The 20598-nt window shown below is 41.0% G+C and overlaps 1 protein-coding gene across 1 annotated transcript in view; it reads right to left on the bottom strand.

Annotated features, from left to right (window-relative positions):
- Slc35f4 (solute carrier family 35 member F4) overlaps positions 1 to 20598 on the bottom strand; it is a 225738-nt gene that overhangs the window by 192826 nt on the left and 12314 nt on the right. The window lies entirely within an intron of this gene.

Genomic DNA, 20598 nt, shown 5'->3' with positions numbered 1-20598 from the left:
CTAACGACTCAAAACTTGGCTCAAGAGGCGTGACCTCTTCCCACTTTCTGCTATTTCCAGTATCTTGGAGTCTCGGGGAAATACCCCAAATTCAGCATGACTGAAACCTCCTTTGTCGCTGTTTATTTAAGGACACTGCCTCTTGCAGCCCCTCACTCTAAGGCTCCATCATTCTACCATTAAAACCACACCAGTGTCCTGACTCCATCCGATCCCCACACCAAGCCACCAGCTCTAAGTAATTATCACAATCCGTTCCCCTGAGTGCCACAGAGTTCATCTTTCTCTTCCTTTATTTCATGCACGTTGTTCAAACTGAGAGATAGAGAGCAAAGACAAATGTTCTAAGGAAATGTGTTAGGAGGGATTCCACGAAATAGAACTGTCCACATCAACAAGCGGGTGTGTGAGCACCAGGCACATTGAGGCTATTGCTGACATACCTGGGTGCAGTCCAAAGAAAGGAGGCAAGAAAAGGTTCTAGCAGAATGAATCTTCAAGCACACAGTGAAGCTCTTGGACTTCTAGCAGGCCAGTGCCTTACAAGTCAATAATTTGAATTACAACTATTCATGCACTATTTATGATATCCTTATCTTCTTGATTACTTCTTCACAAATTAACTTATTTTTCCATGTTAATTAATTTATTTAATATCAAAGTGTACACACACATGCACACATACATGCACATGTACACAGACATACATACATACACACACACACACACACACGGGACAGGGATGGCCAGTAACAAACTAAAGCCTCCAAATCAAGACACAAATACTTTAAACATTGTTTTGATTCAGTTGTTTCGTTAAAACAAAAAAATCAACACATTATAGTAAACACGTACCCAGCCCAACAAATGTCAACTAAATCCCAAAGTTCCTTAAATACCACCATTCCTCTCCTGCATATACACATGCATCCCTCCACTAGGCAGACCACAGACAGTTCATATTTTCACTTGTACGTATATAAAGGATAACAACTTTTTCTTAATACATCCATAATACAATCACCACACCTAAGGGAGTTAACTGAAGTTTTTAAAGACCATCTCTGGCTCAACACATTAAAGTTCTATGTCAATGCCATTATGAAAACTGAATGAATTTTTCATAAGCTTTTAAGAGAAAATACTAGCATAATATACTTATTTTGTGGTAGCATTTGCCTTGAAATCTGTTCTCCTTAAAGTAGAGATTACAAAGTGTTGTATGTACTGTTGTGGATTTGTAATTCCTGATTGTCAACAACAGGAAAATTAAAAGATTGCTTTTAAAGGAATCCATTTCTCATTTAGTACTTATTTCCATGTTTTAATACTGCCTAAATCATCATACATTTACCCAGGAATATTGCTATTTCACTTTTGAAGATTCTGCTACTAGGAATAAGAAATCATCCGGGAATTCTGGTTTGAAAGTATTCACAATTTTGCAAAAGTATTCCACACAGAAGGAAGATATGATGCAGCCATGAAAGAAGAATGGAAAACCCCTTACTATGTCTGAGATGATCTGGTCAATCCATTACTGCCTGAGAGCTTGCTTGGTCCTGATAGAAGAGGTCTTCTAGTATTTGTACACACTTGACCAAGAATAGACTTCTCTGGGAGTATTACTGGTTTGGGCTGATACCACAATTTTATGGAAGGAAGAGACACATGTGGATATAAGGGGGGGGGGGAAAGGAGCCAGCACCTAAGATATCAAAGAAGCCAAATCAAACATGTCAATCATTAAGATTTCTTGTGCTACAGATGGTTGGCCTTCATATCCCATGCCATCACTTCTTTTTTAAAATTTATTTGTGTGAATGCATATGTGTTTGTGTGTACATGTGTGTGTGCATGTATGTGCATGTGTGTGTGCCTGCATGTGTGTATGTGCACCATGTGCTTGCAGGAACCTCCCCAAAAGCTAGAGGAAGGGGCAGTTCCCTTGGAACTGGAGTTACAGGCATATTGATGCTGACATATTGATGCTGGGAAGTAGACTCGAGTCCCCTGCAAGAGCAGCAAATTTTCTTAACCACCGAAACATCTCTCTAACCACCCAAAACATCATTTCTTGAATTTTACTGCCATCCAAGCTATCTCTACCTCTCCAAGACAACTTTCCCAGGAAGAATTTCACTATCAAGCTAGAGGTCCTCATGAGTATCTTTTTCTCTGAGTAAATTCCTAGCTTTCGATGAGGTCATAATATCACATTTTGTAGATTATTTCTCACTGCCAGTCTCCCACCCAGACATTCAAACACTCCCATTACTTCTCTGTCATAGCGGAAAGCTCTACCGTCTCTGTTGTGTTATTTTCAAACCTCCTTGATACGGTTTGAATTTGACCTATTCCTTTACATGTGTTCACGTGTTGAACATTTTGTTCCAATTGGTGTACCATTTTAGAAGGTTATGGAAACCTTGGGAGCTAGGCCTAGCTGCTGGATATGGGTCATAGGGAGGAGGACTTAGGTAGAGTTTCCTTGTGTCTTATTCTCTGCTTCTGGATTGTCTATATGCTAGAGCCTACATGATAGCCTTCCTGAGGACACAGGAATCAGATGACATGAGCTGAACCTTTTGAAACGATGAACCGAAAGAACTCTTTGGGTGTTTTGACACTAGCACAGACTCTCATTTATTCCTTCAGATTTGCTTCCTGGTATTCTTCCAGAGACCTCATCATTGGGTGACCTCTTCTCCTTGCTGCCATTCGGACATATCAGTCACAGAATCATTTATGGACTCTGGTTTAATGCAACTGCCAAATTTTACTCATTGACTTCCCCATCTTTCTCAGTTACCAAGGAACATCACATCTCAAACCTTCCTTGGGGTTTCAGAGTGACTTAGCATATATATGTTCTCTGGCCCAAATCTGCATGATATCTATACATCTATACATCTTTCAATAAATTCATTTAAAACATTTTTATTTATGTCTGTGGGTATATGGATATGAGCACAAGAGCCCACATGACCTTAAGCGAGTGTCCAGTTCCCTGGAGCTGGAGTTAAAGGTGGTTGTTAACCACCCCACATATGTGATAGGAACCAAATTCGGGATCTCCTCAAGACCAGGAAGTCCTCTTAAGCACTGACCATCTCCTTAGATCTCAGCTCCATTTTTGCTTAAACTAGCTATAGTTGACTTTTTTGTATACAAATGCCTGGGGTATCAAGGTGACTCAGGAAAACATTTGTGTGCTCATCAGTGCACATCCCAGTGGGATGGATAAGTGAATGATGGAGGGGAGCAGGCAAACCCCCTAAGAGAGCTTGGGTCTGTGAGCTTGGGCAGAGGACTAACTCACTCTTCCTAGGGAGGTTCTGAGAAGATGAGGAGCGCAGGAACAAAGTCCCAGGAGTGAAAGGCATTTACCAGGCAGGCAAAAAAGAAAAAGAATGTTTCTCACTTCTTTAAACATCAGAATCCCCCAAACGTGGCTTGTTTCCCAAATATTTTAAGTGTTTAAACAATCTTCTTGTCAAAGCCAAAGGCACATGTGCCTAAAGGTTTCCACAAACATGGACTTTGATAAAGAGTCCATAAAGGAAAAGCAAAAAAATGAAACAAATTAGAGTCAAACCAATATATTTCCTCCCAAATCAACACTGTGTTATTGAGCTCTTGCTACATGAAATACAATTTAACGTTGCCTCTGCCTTCAAGGTCCAGTGTTTGTTTAAATTCAGTCTGTCTTGTAAGCCATGCTTAAAGAAAGTTAAACTATAAAAATCTTGGCAGTTCAATATCACAACAGAACATAACAGGCCCATGCAACACATGACCAAGCACCAAAATAAACACAGCCTTAAGGATGGTTTTAAAAGAACGATCATCTTACATTCATAGGCCAGGGGAGAAGGCATGGAAATGACACATAAGCAGAATATGTGTTCACTGCAAGGCAGGAAAATATCAGAATTAGTCAATAAATCCATGAGGCTGAAATATAAAATGGAGGGGAGAAAAGGAGAAATTAAGGAACCAGAAAAATAGGTGGAGATCATTTTTTAAAATTTCAGGCAGGGTCTCACTTTGTAGCCCTGGCTGGCCTGGAACTTGCTATGTAGACCAGGTTGGCCACGAACTCAAAGACATCAGCCTGCCTCTGACTCCCACGTGCTGGGATTAAAGTTCATTGCCACTACACATAGTCTGTGAGCTCACTCTCTTTCAACACAAGGACTCATTATATAATTCAGGTCGGCCTCAAACCTCAAACTCATGATGCTCCTACCTCAACTTCCCAACACGGGGGGCCACACTAGCTAGAGATCATGTCTGAGGATGCCAGGGATGAAGCCACACAGACGAAAGCAGCTGCTGCAAGAATGCTTAGGACCACAGAAGGAAGCTGCAGCTGAACTCTCACAGAAGGGATCTTAGAGAAGCTGTTAGTGTAAGGTCTTTCTAGGAATGTCCGCATGCCAAAGAGAGGGATGGCTTCTGCCTCCCAAGGCTTGCAGTGTAGCTGCTGTACAGCCTACAGCAAATGATCTAAAAATGAATCCTGGACTTTTGAGCCAAGGAAGCTCATCCACCAAGATTTTTCTGTACTTGGTGTCAAAATAGATCAAACATTAGAAAACCTCGATCCGTCTTCAGGTCCTGTGTGTGACTTGCATTCCGTAGCTGTGGTGGCAGTAAGTATTGGCCCAACACGAATCCCAGAATCATCTGCTGGGCTTTGGAAAATGCATGTGCTTAGGGTCCTGCCCCCAGAGGTCAGAATTGAAGCCCAGGTACCAAAATCACCGAAAATGTTCCAGAGGAGCCTGACACACAGACAGAGCTTGGGACTTGATATAGATTAGCAGGAATACCCAATACCTCACCTTCTTCCCATGCCTTCTTACCAAGGACCTAGAAAACCGCACAAGTGCACACTTTAGTCTCCTATATGCAGTCCAGGTAAGAGCTAACAAGATACTAATGAGACCATCATGGAAACACTGCACACATCTTAACAGCTACCCCTATCTCTCTTTTAACATTGTATGCATGCAGGTAGGTATGTGTGCATGTGTGCACATATGTATTTATTCTTTGTATCTTTCACATCCCACCTGTTCCCCCTCCCCCAAGAAAACAAGATAAAATTTAAGAGAAAAAGGGTGGCAAAGGAAGAAGGGGAGTATCTCATCATGGAAGCTGCAGTGTGACACAGCGTGTCACGGAGTAAACCTCTTTATCCATCTATTTTTACATGCAGGTGTTCAGCACAAAGAATCACTGGACTGGTCAAGACTCCTGGTCTCTGCTGCACCACTGACATTGGGCTCTTGCTAGGACTCTTCCTGGACATCCCATTGCTTTTCTGTGGCTTGGAGATCCTGAAATCCTGGGTCCACAGGACTGACCCCTCCCCTACATGTTCCAGCTGATCACAGATGGGCTGGATGTCAGGATGTGCCAACACAATTCTGGTTCTGGGCCTGGGTAGTTGCAGGGTTGGTCAGTTCACCAGGTCTCCCCAGTCTTCACCACCAGGGTGGGCTCTCTAGCACTTTCCTGGCTCCTTCGGCATTTGCAGCTACGAGCAAGGGGCGGGGCCAGTTCTCAGGCTTTCACAAACTCAGGGTCAGTTCTCCCACATCTACACCTTCAGGGCCAGCTCCATTGTGTTTCTAAGGTGAGGTGTAGGGGTCCCTCACCCAAGAACTGCCACTATTGAGTGACAGGGACAGCTCTCCTGCTCTTAAGAGCTCAGGGTCAACTCTTCCACCTGCCTCAGGTATGGATGGGTGGGTGGTGGAGGCAGGGAAAGCATCGCTCCCTTGCCCATGCTGCCACAACACTTAGAACACTTGGAATGGCAATGATTGCTGCCTGGAATCAAATTGCTCTGTGTTTTTAGTACACTGACAGTGAATCACCTGGTATCAGACTCCCCACATGTGTTCCAGTGGTTCACTTCCCTGCCTGGACACCAGCAGGGCCGCCTTCAACCATGCTGTTTTTATTTGTATACATACTTGTTGATTTGATTCTTACAAAATCCAATATGGAAAGAACCTTTGATAGTACCAATTTTAAAGGCACAAAGCTAGACCAGAGAGCCAAAACCCAAACCCAGGAGTTTGCTGCTCTAAAATAAATGTTCTTTATGGCCATTCTACTAGATTGAATTTCCAGACAAAGAATAACCAGTAATTCACTGACTATGCGATGGGCCATTATCTCTAAGCCAGGCACTGTGCCCTCAGACACACAGCATGAATCCATATCCATACTCTCAAAAGGAGAGCATGCAGTTTGGAGTTCTAAAAGATAAAATTTATCTCAGAGACTATACCAAAGAGGCTGAAAATAGAACAATAAGCTTTGTTACATGTAAAATAAACAAAACTTTTGCTATCAGAAAATCAGGTTTTCTAGAGAGGGTTTTAGAGAGTAGGCTAGAGTGGCAGAAACATGCAAATATAACTTCTAGGAAATGAGCTATGGGCTGACTTCCAAGGGTCCAGGTTCTCAGAGTCTCAGTCCCTCTCATCTCTGTTTATTGCAAGAGGCTAGAGGCTAACCATTCGATTTCACGCTCATTAATCCCTAAAAGAAACCCCTTGCTCATGACTGAGTATCACCAAAATGTCATTTAATATTGGTTGATTTTCAATGTGCTTTTAGAATACCAAACATCCCGAAAGAACAAATGTTTTCAACAGAGCTGGTTATGGGGCCTGTCCTTAGGAGGCTATTTTAAGCCTGAACAGAGCTGGAAATGGGTTATTGATCTTTTGAGGATGAGGGGCACCATTGAGGAAGTAAAGCACTCTCTGAAGAGTCTCAGAACAATGCATAGCAATCCATGAGTAAGTCTGTAGATAAAGGTTACTCACTGAATCCAATACTTATTTTTTTAATTGTACAAATATTTTAAAAATGAAAGCTAACTCGGGCACTAGATGTAACTTGGTTTAAAACAGCAATGAAAAGTACCTTGTTCCACAGGGCCTCATCCACAGTGTAGAAATCACATGTATTACAAGAATTTAAAATTATATGAAAGATAAGTTAATAACTAATAGCAGTCCATCCACCAGGAATGGCAGGGATAGTTGGGCTGCAGATGATGACAGCTAATTATAAAAGGTAAGAATCAGGTATGTCTGGAAAATTCGGCAGGTGTGGAGATTGGGCAAAGGAGATGAGAATTGTTCACAGGTGTCTGGTCCATAGGAAGATCTGGATCAGGGATGAAGAGCAATTACCAGGCTCAAGGACAAAAGTCAGGAAGCCACCACAGAACTGGAGGCCACAGGCCAGGAAGACCTAGATCCACTCATTGGCATCAAGGTTTGGAAGGTTCTAGATGAAATACAAATAAGCAATACCTTGTACTTCAGGAGAATAAGTTTAGAATCAGACCTCTGTTTGTCTCACATGGAACAGAACTGGGACCCAGTAGTCTGCTTGTTCTGACTCTCAAAAATTTGCACTTCCTCAAGGTCAAACATCAGGATGAAGAGCCATGGTCAAGTGCAAATGGTGACAAGTATTGACCGCTCAGATACGGCATGGGATTATAGACCCATGAGCTGAGCTGGGGTTATTGAGAGTGAGCTACTACATGGTACATTATTCTAAAAGCTTGGTGCTTATTTCAACCAACAGATTGAAAAACTGGCACAAACCTTCAACTAAATACTTATAAACTTTTGTATGATGGATATTGGGCTTTTAAGTATTTTCAGACACTAAGCTATTGTCTTTTCTCATCAGGTTCTGAAAAAAATATAATCAATTTCCCAGTTGAAGCAAATTCTTCACTATAGATAATTTATGTATTAAATTATTTCTCCATATCTCTCTGTCTCTGTGTTTTTGTCTCTCTCTTTTAAGCAGAAATGCTGAGCTAGATTCTGTTTATACTGAGAATATGAAAAATGATAGAAAAATAGCCAAGCTTAAAAGGTTATAAGTCAAACAGAAAGTAGCATGGCTGATAGCTCATCTATGATGTTTATTTAAAAATATTGTGTGTTACTTTTACATTTTCACACACCATATAATCTACTTTATAAAAAATAAAAAATTTAGTTTCTCTAATAAAAAAGAATTCTGAAAATTGTTAGAGTCAAAACAGCTAAATCTAAAAAGAAATTTCACTTGTTAGAGTGTTGGAGATGTTGTACTTGCATTCACAGACCCAATCCCCAGTCGACCCTACCCTCATTTTTGCTCTAGAAGCAGAACAGTTGAAACTTACATTAGGAGACCCCTTATTCTGTGATTTCTATGTTTGGCCATGGAAAACATCCATCTGAGGATAATGGGAAAGAAAGGAGCGAGTGCTATTACTGGGATTACTGGGAAAGTACCAGATCAAGTAAAAATAAGCAAGATTTATGTCCTGAACTTGTGGAAGGATGGAGATGACCTGCCTCCTCCATATAGGTCCTGTCAGGCAGCCTTTTCCACACAGGCATGCTTCGTGAAGTGTCCCCTCTTCCTGAACTCTCATGATCCACTACCTAAATATTGTGGTGTTCCCTATCTCTGCTATACCCCTTCTAAACAACTAGTTTGAGGGTTTATCTGTTTCCTGCCAGAACTTGGATGGAATATTGTTCAGTCTTGTTCCAGAGCCTCCTCTTTCTTGGGCAGATAGGAGGGTAACGGAGCTACCATGGACAATCCTGTGGAATTAGTGTGGAATCTATTAGCTCGAGGGTAAGAGAGGAGGCCTGTTATTTCCTGGCTAAGTACTCAGAGAATAAGGTCAGATCACCCTTGAAACAACTCAACAAGTTGGGACTTTCTGGATATTGTTAGGAAGAAAACAAAATTCCATGTCACTTAAAAATACCAGGATGCAGAGCCACAGGGAGAAAGACAAGAGAGCCTGGAGTGGAGTGGATCTGAGTCATAGCTGATCTCCATCTGGGTCTTTTCTTAAGGAAGTCAGAACAGTTCTCTTAATTTTATAATCAAAATCTTTAAAGCTGAATTTGCACTTAGGTCATGGAATAAGACTTTACCCTCTAGAGACGTGCATTGCATTCTGCCAAAGACAAAGGAGAGATCTGGATTCTTTCTTCAGCCCTTCAGGTAGAGGAAGACCTAAGCCGTTGAAGAATGTGAAGTCCACCATGTTGACTTCAGGTCCCTCTAGTGGAGAACAGGTTTGGAAAAAGGCAGTCTGCTCTAAAGCCAAGTTATATCCCCGACACCCAATGGCAGCCCTTGGACCTGGCAATCTTTTGAAGTCATCATTTTGTCATTCTGTCCAAGGGTTACAGTGTCTTCAGTTCAAAGAGCAGCTGTACCATCGGGGGTGTCATTATGTAATGATGGTTAACATGGGCACTGCAGTGAGTAGTGGCTGTAGCATCCTTAGTGCTCCGTGTGTCATAGCAACTTAAGACTCTTGCTATTTCATTGTGCTGGTTTAGGGTCTTAGAAGCATCCAACCTTCATTCAGTCTCAAAAGTTACCCTGAGAGGACTTCAGCCTGATACTGATTGTAATCCTATTATGATTGAATATTATATATATGTGGATGTAATGTTCTATTAAAAGCTATGGAATGTTAAATATTCAGTTATAGTGTAAGCTGACATCCCCAAATTTTTGGTTTACTTCTTAGATTAGCATTCTGTGTGCTTTCTATGACAGATGTAATGCGTACTGGGGTTTGTATGAGCTTTACAAACAGTTTACAACTTACAAAAAGACAGAAGTCTAAAGAAGGATTGAGACCCTGTGTCTTCATTTTCTGTCCTTTATTAGGTAACCACACTGGATTTGGTGAGACACCTGAGTACAAAGGCAAGGAGCTTGTGTTCCTCTCAGAAAAGAGACCTAAGCCACGCTAGGAAAGAAACCATCCATTCTACTCCCCCAAGAAATGTAATTGGAAAGTAACACAAGTCAAGAGCAGTAATAAGGCTGCTCAGGACAGCTTTATTAAAGGCGACACCAGGGGCAGAGAGGGAAATTCACAGGGCTTGAAGCAATTTTGTTTCCCTCGTGTACCATCCTGTTTGAACAGGCTACCTACCCTGCATCTGTCTTTGAGAGCAGAGAGGTGAAATCTTAGATGCAGGCGATCAGAGAAGCTGTTTCAGCTGAACACCACCATAGCCTGTCCAAATCAGAACATGTCCATAACTGTCGTTCTGAACTCCTTCTGAGATGCAGATCCCGCCACTTCTAAGCCTCACGCTGTCCTCTGTGCTTCACAGACCTGACAAGATTTCGTCCACATGGACAAAGGGGCGTGCCATCAGAATAGTGGGACTAGTTCCCTGGGCAAGTTGCTTGCTGCAGCATGCTTCCGTTCATGTAAACTGTACGGACAACAGGCAGCACACTGGAGTTTCCTTGAAATTCCTATGCCCACCTTACAGGTTAGACCCCCATAAAGATATATGAGGTCATAATAGTAAGACTTCTGTAGTCAGAAACTTTTCTGGGTGGCAACTAGACAACGGCTCCTGACTTAAGAGTGCTCGCTGCTCCTCACAAACGACCTGAGTTCAGTTCCCAGCATCTACATCAGGCGGCTTATAGTTGCCTATAGCACCAGCCCCCGGGGATCCAACACCCTCTTCTGGTCCCCACAGGTAGCAGCACAAACATGCACAGGTCTACACACAGAGCTTGTCCGCTTTCTCCCTGATTTTGTGTTCCTCTCAGAAAAAGCCACACTGTAGGTGATGAAAGAGAAACGGCACATGGGAACTTTCAAATGAAGACAAGTGTCAGTTATCCACAGTGATTTTCATCACATGATCTGAGAGCTGGGATGCATCCAGGGGAGGGTAGTGTGTGGGAAGGATACAGAGTATGTAGGAATACACACTACAGACCTAACCCTGATCCTCCGGAGTCTACAAAATGACTCTTTCCCTTAGAGAGGAGAAGACGTAGAAACCCTGCTGTAGCTGGAAAAGGGGGTTTAGCCAGTGACCTGTGGACTATTCCTGGCCGCCAGCTGCTACCAATCCAGAATGAGTATAGAAACTGAAATACTGGGAAATCAATACACCAGCTCAGTCCTTCACTCTATTACAGCACCATGGCCATTCAGTTCATCGTGGTGTTTTCAAATATTAACTCTTATTGAATTCCCCACACCTTTGATCTATAATAAGTTGGAAATTTAGAATACAAACTGTTTGGTGAAGAAGCAAATAGTTGGATGAACACAATCCTAAACTCTGTTCATGTTTCTGCTACTCACTGGTATCTCCTGGGGAGGTTTGGGAAGTACTGATGCTGCAAGCCAACAGCCAACATCAAACTAAATGGAGAGAAACTCACAGTGATCACACTCAAAGCAGAAACAAGACAAGTCTGTCCACTCTCTCCATATCTTTTCAATATGGTACCTGTGGTTCTAGCTAGAACAATAAGACAACAAAAGGAGATCAGGGGGATACAAATCAGAAAAGAAGTCAAACTCTCACTGTTTGCTGATGATATGATAGTTTACATAGGCAACCCCAAAAATTCTACCAAGGAATTTCTTCAACTCATAAACACCTTCAGTAATATAGCAGGATACAAGATTAACTCAAAATATCAGTAGTTCTCCTTTACACAGATGATAAATGGGCTGAGAAAGAAATCAGAGAAACATCATCCTTCTCAATAGCCATAAATAACATAAAATAACTTGGAGTAACTCTAACCAAACAAGTGGAAGACATGTATGACAAGAACTTTAAATTTTTGGAGAAAAAAAAATTGAGGAAGTCCCTGGAAAGTGGAAAGATCGTCCATGCTCTTTGGTAGGTAGAATTAACATAGTGAATATGGCAATCTTACCAAAAGCAGTCTACAGATTCAATGCAATGCCCATTAATACTCCAGCAAAATTCTCCACAGACCTCAAAAGAACAGCAGTCAACTTCATATAGAAAAACAAAACAAACAAACAAACAAAAAAACCAGTGTGGAAGGACGCTTAAAAGAAATTCCACGCTAGCTCAGAATTGAGAAATAGATAGTTATTTATTTCAGGGTAAACTCACAAATCAGAATCCTCTGTTTGAGTGGAGAACAGAGAGCGAGTCCAGCAACTGGAAAGAGTGTCTGGAAAAGAGGGCGGACACAAAGGCCACGCCCCAGTAGGAGGGTAACCACAAGCTGTAAGACTTCCTACAGCAAATCAGGATAGCCAAAACAATCCTGTACAATAAAGGAATTTCTGGAGGCATCCCAATCCCTGACTTCAAACTCTACTACAGAGCTACAGTACTGAAAACAACCTGGTATTGGCATAAGAACAGACAGGAGGACCAATGGAACTGAATCAAAGACCCACAAACCTACAAACACCTGGGTTTTGACAAAGAAGCAAAAAATATAAAATGGAAAAAAAGAACATATTCAACAAATGGTGCTGGCATAACTGATATCAACATGTAGAAGAATAAAAATAGAACCATATCTATTGGTATGCACAAAACTCAAATCCAAATGGATCAAAGACCTCAACTTAAAACCAGTCACACTGACCCTTATAGAAGAGAAAGTGGGAAGTACACTTGAACACATTGGCACAAAAGATTACTTCCTAAATATAATCCCAGTAGCACAGACACTGAGAGAAACAGTTAATATATGGGACCTTCTGAAACTGAGAAGTTTCTGTAAAGCAAAGAACACAGTCAACAAGACAAAACGACAGCTTACAGAATGGTAAAAGATTTTCACGAACCCCACATTGGACAGAGGGCTGATCTCCAAAATATACAAAGAACTCAAGAAACTGATCATCAAGAGAAAAAATAATCCAATAAAAAATAGGGTACAGACTTAAACAGAGAACTCTCAACAGAGGCATCTAAAATGGCTGAAAGACATTTAAGGAAATGCTCAACATCCTTAGTCATCAGAGAAATGCAAATCAAAACATCTCTGAGATTCCATCTTATGCCTGTAAGAATGGCCAAGATCAAGAACACTGATAACAACTTATGCTAGAGAGGTTTGGAGAAAAGGGAACACTCCTGCATTGCTGGTGGGAGTGCAAACTGGTACAGCCCCTTCAGATATTAGTATAGTGATTTCTAAGAAAATTAGGAAACAATGTACCTCAAGACCCAGTAATACTACTTTTGGGTATATATTCAAAGGATGCTCAATCATGCCACAAGGACATGTGCTCAGCTATGTTCATAGCAACACTATTTGTCATAGTCAGAACCTGGAAACAACCTAAATGTCCCTCTACTAAAGAATGAATAAGGAAAATGTGGTACATTTATACAATGGAATACTACACAGCAGAAAATATAATGACATCTTGAAATTTGTGGGCAAATGGATGGATCTAGAAAACATCATATTGAGTGAAGTAACCCATATCCAGAAAGACACATATCATATGTTCTCATTCATAAGTGGCTTTTAAACATAAAGCAAAGAAAAAACAGCCTATAATTCACAATCCCAGAGAACCTAGACAACAAAGAGGATCCTAAGAGAGGCATACATGAATCTAATCTACATGGGAAGTAGAAAAAGACAAGACTTTTTGAGTAAATTGTGAGCACGGGGACTATGGGACAGGGTAGAAGGGGAGGGGAGAGAAAGGGGGAACAGAGAAAAATATATAGCTCAATAAAAACAATTTTAAAAAAAAAGAACAGCCGGGCGGTGGTGGTGCACGCCTTTAATCCCAGCACCCAGGAGGCAGAGGCAGGCGGATCTCTGAGTTCAAGGCCAGCCTGGTCTACAAGAGCTAGTTCCAGGACAGGCTCTAGAAACTACAGGGAAACCCTGTCTCGAAAAACCAAAAAAAAGAAAAAAGAAAAAAAAAGAACAGATGCCTGGGTCTCCTTATGAAAGAATTTGTTTTAACCAGGACAGGATGCAGTGAGGACAGTGGGGATATTTTTAATTCCAAGATGTTTTGACTATGAAATGAAATACTTGAGAATCATTTAATTCATAGAAGTAAGGGATAAAATATATATATTTAGAGACTGGGGAACTGAGCACATCTATGAAAGTAATTCTTTATGTTCTGTTACTTTGGAATTTTGAAAAAGGAATTTATTATGTCTAGTTCATTTATATTTCAGTCTTGTTAGAAAAGATAAAATGGCTCAGAATACTAAGATATATAATTATGTGAGGTGCAATTATTTTTATTTTTGAGACAAGGTTTCACTACATAGCTTTTGGCTGGTCTGGCTCTCACAATGTAGAACAAGCTGGCGTTAAACTTGTAGAGAGTCACCTGCTTCTGCCTTCTGAGTGTTGGTTTTAGAGGCATGTGCCACCACCACATTTAACTGTGAGGTGAAATTTCTTTGAGACGGTGTTTCCCTAGCTGTCTGGAACTCATGTTGTACACCAGGCTGGCCTTGAACTCACAAAGGTCTGCCCGCCTCTGCGTCCCAAGTGCTGGGTTTAAAGTCATGTGCCACCATGCCTGTTGTGAGCTGAAAATTTTAAAGCAAAATTTATGTTGCAATATAACTTGCATACAGAAAAGAACACAAACATTGACTGTACATCTTGAAGATATTTTTGCAATGCAAAAGCATTTGTGTAGACAACATTCAGATCAAGAGACAGTATAATATTATTTGTTCTCGTGTTGTGATGTCTAAAACAGCTTCCCACCGAGAGGAAATAGAGATATTGTACTCTGTCACTAAGAATATGCTATTTATTTTGGTTCATAAAAATCTAATTCAAGAGCTAGTTCCAGGCCAGGCTCTAAAAAAAAAAAAAAAAAAAGCTGCAGAGAAACCCTGTCTCAAAAACAAAAACAAAAAAACAAAACAAAACAAAAAATCTAATTCAAGTCAGAAAATTTCAAAGAAAGAAATAGAAAGCATAATAATTCTTTCAGGGAGAGATAGCAGATTGAGTAAGGCATCCATCTATATTTCTTCATTTAGGACATTGCACTGAATATTCAATAACCGAGTTTTGAAGGAACAAATCCCCAAGAATGAGGGAATCAATAGAAGATATGATTATTAAATCTGAGCCTCTAGAAATCAAAAAATGACTGGTGATTCTGAGAAAACAGGAGCCTAAGCAGGTGGGGAACAACATGGAAATTACTTCCTTTTGCAACAAAGATTTTCAAAGCCACAGAATTGTGGCACTAGTCACGACTAACAGGGAACAAAGTGGTGTTTGTAGCCAAGTCTATCCGAAACCCTGATACCTAGCTTCTTAACCTCAACTCTTGTTCTGTACAGCACTGGACTGTGCTCCCTTCTGTGGTCAAGACAACAGCTTTATCCTTTGTGGATGCTCGAGTAGAAGTTCACAGGGACACCAGGCATGGGTGAAAACTGAATCTCCATACTAAAACCATAGGAGAATTAAATGAACCTATATACACTGACCGCTGGAAGATAAAGGCTTCTTTGAAGTTCAACTCACAGAATGCAGGACATCAGGAGATTAAGAAAACCTGTGATTCAAGAGAATATATTTAACAAAATGATACTGAATAGTCAAAGAAGCCCAGCTCTTCAACAGTGAGGTTCTAGATGGGTACCTATTGGGAAGCAATTGTCCATGATCTCTCTTACACTCCTATACATTCTGTACAAGGAAAACTTTTGGTTCTGGAATCTTCTCAAGATCCTATTCAGTGAACAGGTTAGGAAGGTTCAAAAAAGTCCATGCAGTCCAGAAGACAAGTTTGTTACCTGTAATAATCACCCTCAGTTGTCAACCTGACATCTTCGAAGAGAGACCCTTACGTGAAGACCTCTCTCCATCAGGCTAACCTGTGAGCATGTCTGTGGGACATTTTCTTTATTGCTTATTGATGTAGGAGGAGCCAGGCAACTGTGGGCAGAACCATAGCTGGGCAGGAAGTTCTGGGTCGCTTAAGGAAAGTAGCGGAACAAAAGTGGGAAGCAAGTCAGTAAGCCGTGTTGTTCCATGGTTCCCACTTAGGCCTGTGCTTCCAGGTTCCTGTTTTAAGCTCCTGCACTGACTTCCAACGGTGGTGAACTATGACCTAGAAATATATACTAAAATACACCTTTTCCAGCCCAAGTTGCTTTTGGTCAGAGAGTTCTATCATAGAAACCTAAAAACAAACTAAGAAAATTATCCAGTGTCTCAAAGTTTAGGTAGGTTCACCTATAGGTTACATGTGTAGAGTCTCCCTTTCTTACCCATATTGTGCTTGTGGAACTTGGAGCAATAAGGATCAGAGGAACATGAAGTTCATGCTGCTTGCTATGCTGTTAGGTCCCTTGACTCTGCTCTGGGAATCCCATCACATTGATGAAACTGCAGCATGAAAGCTTGGTGCCTTGAAAGAAGTATAAATATACATCGGGAACTCTTCTTAGTTACTGACCACCAACTGCTGAGGTTTGATGATGAAGTGCCTCCCTTCCCTGTGTCCAGGGCATGGCTGTCAGCTGTTGGGCTTCTGAGAAGTGATTGATTCCTGAATGCTTTAGCTTAGTCAATGGAGTGTGAAGGGCCTTGTTGGAGGAAGTGGTTCACTAAAAGCATGTCCCATGGTGTCTCCTCCCTTAATACCTTCTCTCTGCTCACTGGTCACTTGGCAAGTTTCCCCACCGTAGCCCCTTGTTTTAACCAAGTGTGCTGCACCGAGCAACCATGGGCCGAATCCTGAGAAACGGTGAACCAAAATAAATCTTTCTTCCTCTGAGTGGCTCTCTCAGATGTGTTTGTCACAGATTCCAAATAGTGTTTGGCTCCTTAGTATAGAATATAAGTAGTTAAAGAAAAGGCAAAAAAAAAAAAAAAAACCCAATAAAACAAAACTTGCCTAACACTGATAGTTTTTTTTAAAAAAAGGCAATTTGGAGGAAATAGCTTATTTAGAACAAAACTTCAAGACTATATTTATATCATTGGGAGTGTAAATGTATATTAAACTTATAAAATAATAATATGACATATTTTTAAAACAAGTATTTGTAAAACAAAAGAGAGCTGAGCTATCAAAACTTCAGTGAAATTTTAAGTGAGAAAATTAAGAGCCTTGAAGTGAAGCAATGTTTTGCTGAAGTCAACATGGCACCATGGTCCAGATTGCAGGATGGTGTACAATAGTCTGAAGCGTATGCAGTTGCAGACTCCACCTCTCAACCTACTGCTTGGCTGTGGGATCCTCCTGGCTCTGAGCAACTAAGGAGGCAGCAAGCAGATGAAGGAGGTTTCTCCACCTAGCTTGGACCTCCTCCATATATCACTGTGGCCCATGATGCTACCAAGAGACCATGTTGATGCCTGTGGTCCATGCTTCTTGTTCCCTGGCATGATGAAATCTGAGATGCACGTGACCGTATACAGTCTGTGCTGTTGCCTTATGCTTTGGTGATGCCCTTGGGCTTTGCTGCCTCTGGGGGCCATCCTGAAGTGAGTGGACCGTGTAGCCATCTGAGGCCATGTTGAGATCCAGTGGCCCTTGAAACTCACGAGGGTTATGCATGGGCCAATGGTCCTGATAACAGCCATGGACCAAGTTAATGTCTGCAGCCAAGGTCATCACCTAAGAACAGGTGGATGTTTGTGGTCTGGGCTGCTGTCTGAAGACACTTAATGTCGGAAGGCATGCATGAACTGATCCTGTCTTTCCTGCAAGAGCAGGCCCATCTCTCACAGAAGACCAGACTGCCTCTCCCCCACAAAATTTAGAGGCACTGGCTATGGCTTGGACATGGGAGAACTATAACCCCCTCTCCTTAATGGCAGCCACACAAGCATCCCAACAGTGGAATGAGTGCAGGAAAGACAGCCCCATAACACAGGTGATGGAGTAGGAAGGGCAGAACTGGCTCTGTCCCTCTCTGACTACCCTATGGCTTTTCTCAGTTGATGGCTTCTGGCATGGAAGCCAGCAGAAAAAGGCCCCTCCTCTCTTTGGGGTCAGGTCCCTAGAAATTTGTCCATGCATCTGTGAGTATATGAAGAGCACAAAATAGAGTTGTTTTCTTCTTCTTTTTTTTTTTTTTTGAAGTGGAGGGGTAAGTTCTGAGGGAGGGGAGGCAGCCATGGAAAGACTGGGAGGTGAGTGAATCAGTGCATGATGTGAGAATCCCAAATAATCAATGAAAAAATAATTTAAGAAAGAAATACAAAGAAAGGAAGAACAAAAGAGAGAGAAAGAGATAGATGATAGATAGATAGATAGATAGATAGATAGATAGATAGATAGATAGATAGAAAGAAAGAAATCTTTGCAAAGTACAACACAGGAATGAGGTAAAAAGGAGAAGCAAGAACTAGAGCCTGGCTACTTCTTTATAGCATCAGCTACCAAGTCAGAAATTGTACCTCTTCCTATGATCCAAGAGAGTAAGTTTTGTTATTGCTTACCCAGTGTAAGTTGAGTTCTTTTTACTTGCACCCTAAAGTATTCTACCTGGTGCTGAGCAGTACAAACGTTCATCATCTGATGAATCTTTGGGAGCCAGCGAGATTTGGAAAAGATCAGTAAACTGGTCTGTGGTGAGAGCAGGGGATAAAAATGGAAGAAATGCTTTTATCAAATAAAATCCTCTCCTCAAACTCACTCATTTGCATTAATTTTGATGTAAATATTAGAGAAGTCAGCAGCTATGCTGTTTTCCTCCAGCAAAACTGAGTTCCTTACAAAGCTTTAAACTCCAGATTTTCTAGGGTTCTTTCTGAGTGTCTGAAGGAAGCGAGCACTCTGTGAGCCTTTTGGAAAGCAGTAGAAGTTGCAAGGCCAAACAAAACTGTACTTCAAGAGAGAAATAGGTTGTACTGCTTCGGTGATGAAGCTGTCTTTGCACATCAATGCAACTTGCCACCTTACACATCAGTATGCAGGAGCACCTGAAATATAGTCAATGACCCCATTGGCTTTCAAGGCAGCACTATCAGAATCAGGATCTAAATCATTATCTTCAAGGAGATGCAAGGAAAGTGAAGATAGTGTAGGATTTTCCTGGACCACCTGGAAGCTGCTGTGTTTAAAGAAACCACGGCTTGAAGTTTTAGGAAGACATTTGTATCACCTTTCAGAGAAAAGGGAAACCCACTCCTAGTGTAATTTAACAAAAGAAGAATTGCCCATGACTTTGCTTTTTTGATAGCTGTGAAGTCAATACATTTCTGTACTCAGAGCTTTACAGTGTCAATTATAAGACAGTTGAAAAGCATAGCTTTTTTTGCGATACAGATCCATGGGAGAATAAGGTCCCCAATAGCTTGTCTCTGTGGACAAACTTGAGGCTACCTGGATGTGTTACAGGTTATTTGAACGCTAACACTGTTTGAATGACTTCAACTTTGAGACATGATTTCATCATTCCTTCACTGCTGATAAAGAGAGCATCGTTGGTACAGACCTTTCCTCAAAACCCACTTCTTTGGTTTGAGTGTAAATGAAATGATGTGCCTCATTCCCTAAGAGGGTCTTTTGGGAAATCTAGTATTTCTTGAGGCAAGCCCACCTTCTTCCCACAAAACAAGCAGTGAGACCTCTAAATTAAGTAGCTAATTCATGTCCTAATGAGCCAGAGTGTTCAGAAGTTGTTCAGAGTTCATCAAGTGGAGGCTGAGTGTCAAAGGCGGGATACAGGCCACCGTGTCTGGACGTCAAAGGCGGGATACAGGCCACCATGTCTGGAAGTCAAAGGCGGGATACAGGCCACCGTGTCTGGACGTCAAAGGCGGGATACAGGCCACCGTGTCTGGACCACTCCACTGCAGCACCCACACCACTGATGCTTCCTGGCTAAAATCAGCAAAACTGAGGTTCTTTGTCAATTAACGAGTTTGAGTTATTTCAATTTTCTAAGTAACATCATTATACTTTACACACATAATAATAAAATATAAAAAGCAGATAAAATTCAATGGAATTATATTTTAATAGTCTGTTTAGAGAAGTAAAATTCCCACATGATAAAATAAACTGAATAAAAATTGGCATACATATATGTATGTATTTGGAGTGAATTAGTAATTCATAGTTTTATTTATATTTTCAACTATGTCTTTGTCCCTCCAAATATTAAACAGTTGAAATGTTTAAAAAAAAAAAAAACACCACTGTTCCATTTTGCAGAGAAGTCCCTAAGATGCCACATCATGTCATATCATGGATCATTTCTAATATGACTTTAATCCTACATTATTTTAAAAACTAGTAGTCAAATTTTAGAATCTAACCTTATTCACATCACCAAATATCTAGTGAATTTCTTTAAAGTTGAAATTTCTTTCCACATGCGATGCATGTTTAAGTTCTACTTGAGACACAGAACAAGTAAATGCAGTGGGTGCCAAGAATTTAAAACCCAGAAATGGAGAGAAGACCAATAAAAAAAAAACTAGTGAAAGCCAAATATGGTCTAGAATTTAATTAATTTCAAAGTGCCAATATTGGGTTTATAGTTTTGACATGTGTAACACGGTGGTGCAGTGTTCACAATGGGCAAAGCGGAGTGAGGGGAACATGAGAACACTCCGTGCTACAGTCATAACTTCCCTGTACATCTCAAATATTCCAAACACAAAGGTTGTTTAAGTCTACTTGAAGTTTTTAATAAGGCTCAACCATTCAACACAATTTCTAAAGTACACATGTACTGTTCTTTGTGTTAGAAGCACAATACTGAACAAATAGACTCATTC

This window comes from Arvicola amphibius, chromosome 13 (genome assembly GCF_903992535.2).
Source record: "Arvicola amphibius chromosome 13, mArvAmp1.2, whole genome shotgun sequence".
NCBI lineage: Eukaryota > Metazoa > Chordata > Mammalia > Rodentia > Cricetidae > Arvicola > Arvicola amphibius.
Note: the sequence above shows the minus strand (reverse complement) of the source record. Positions and strands in the feature narration are given on the sequence as shown.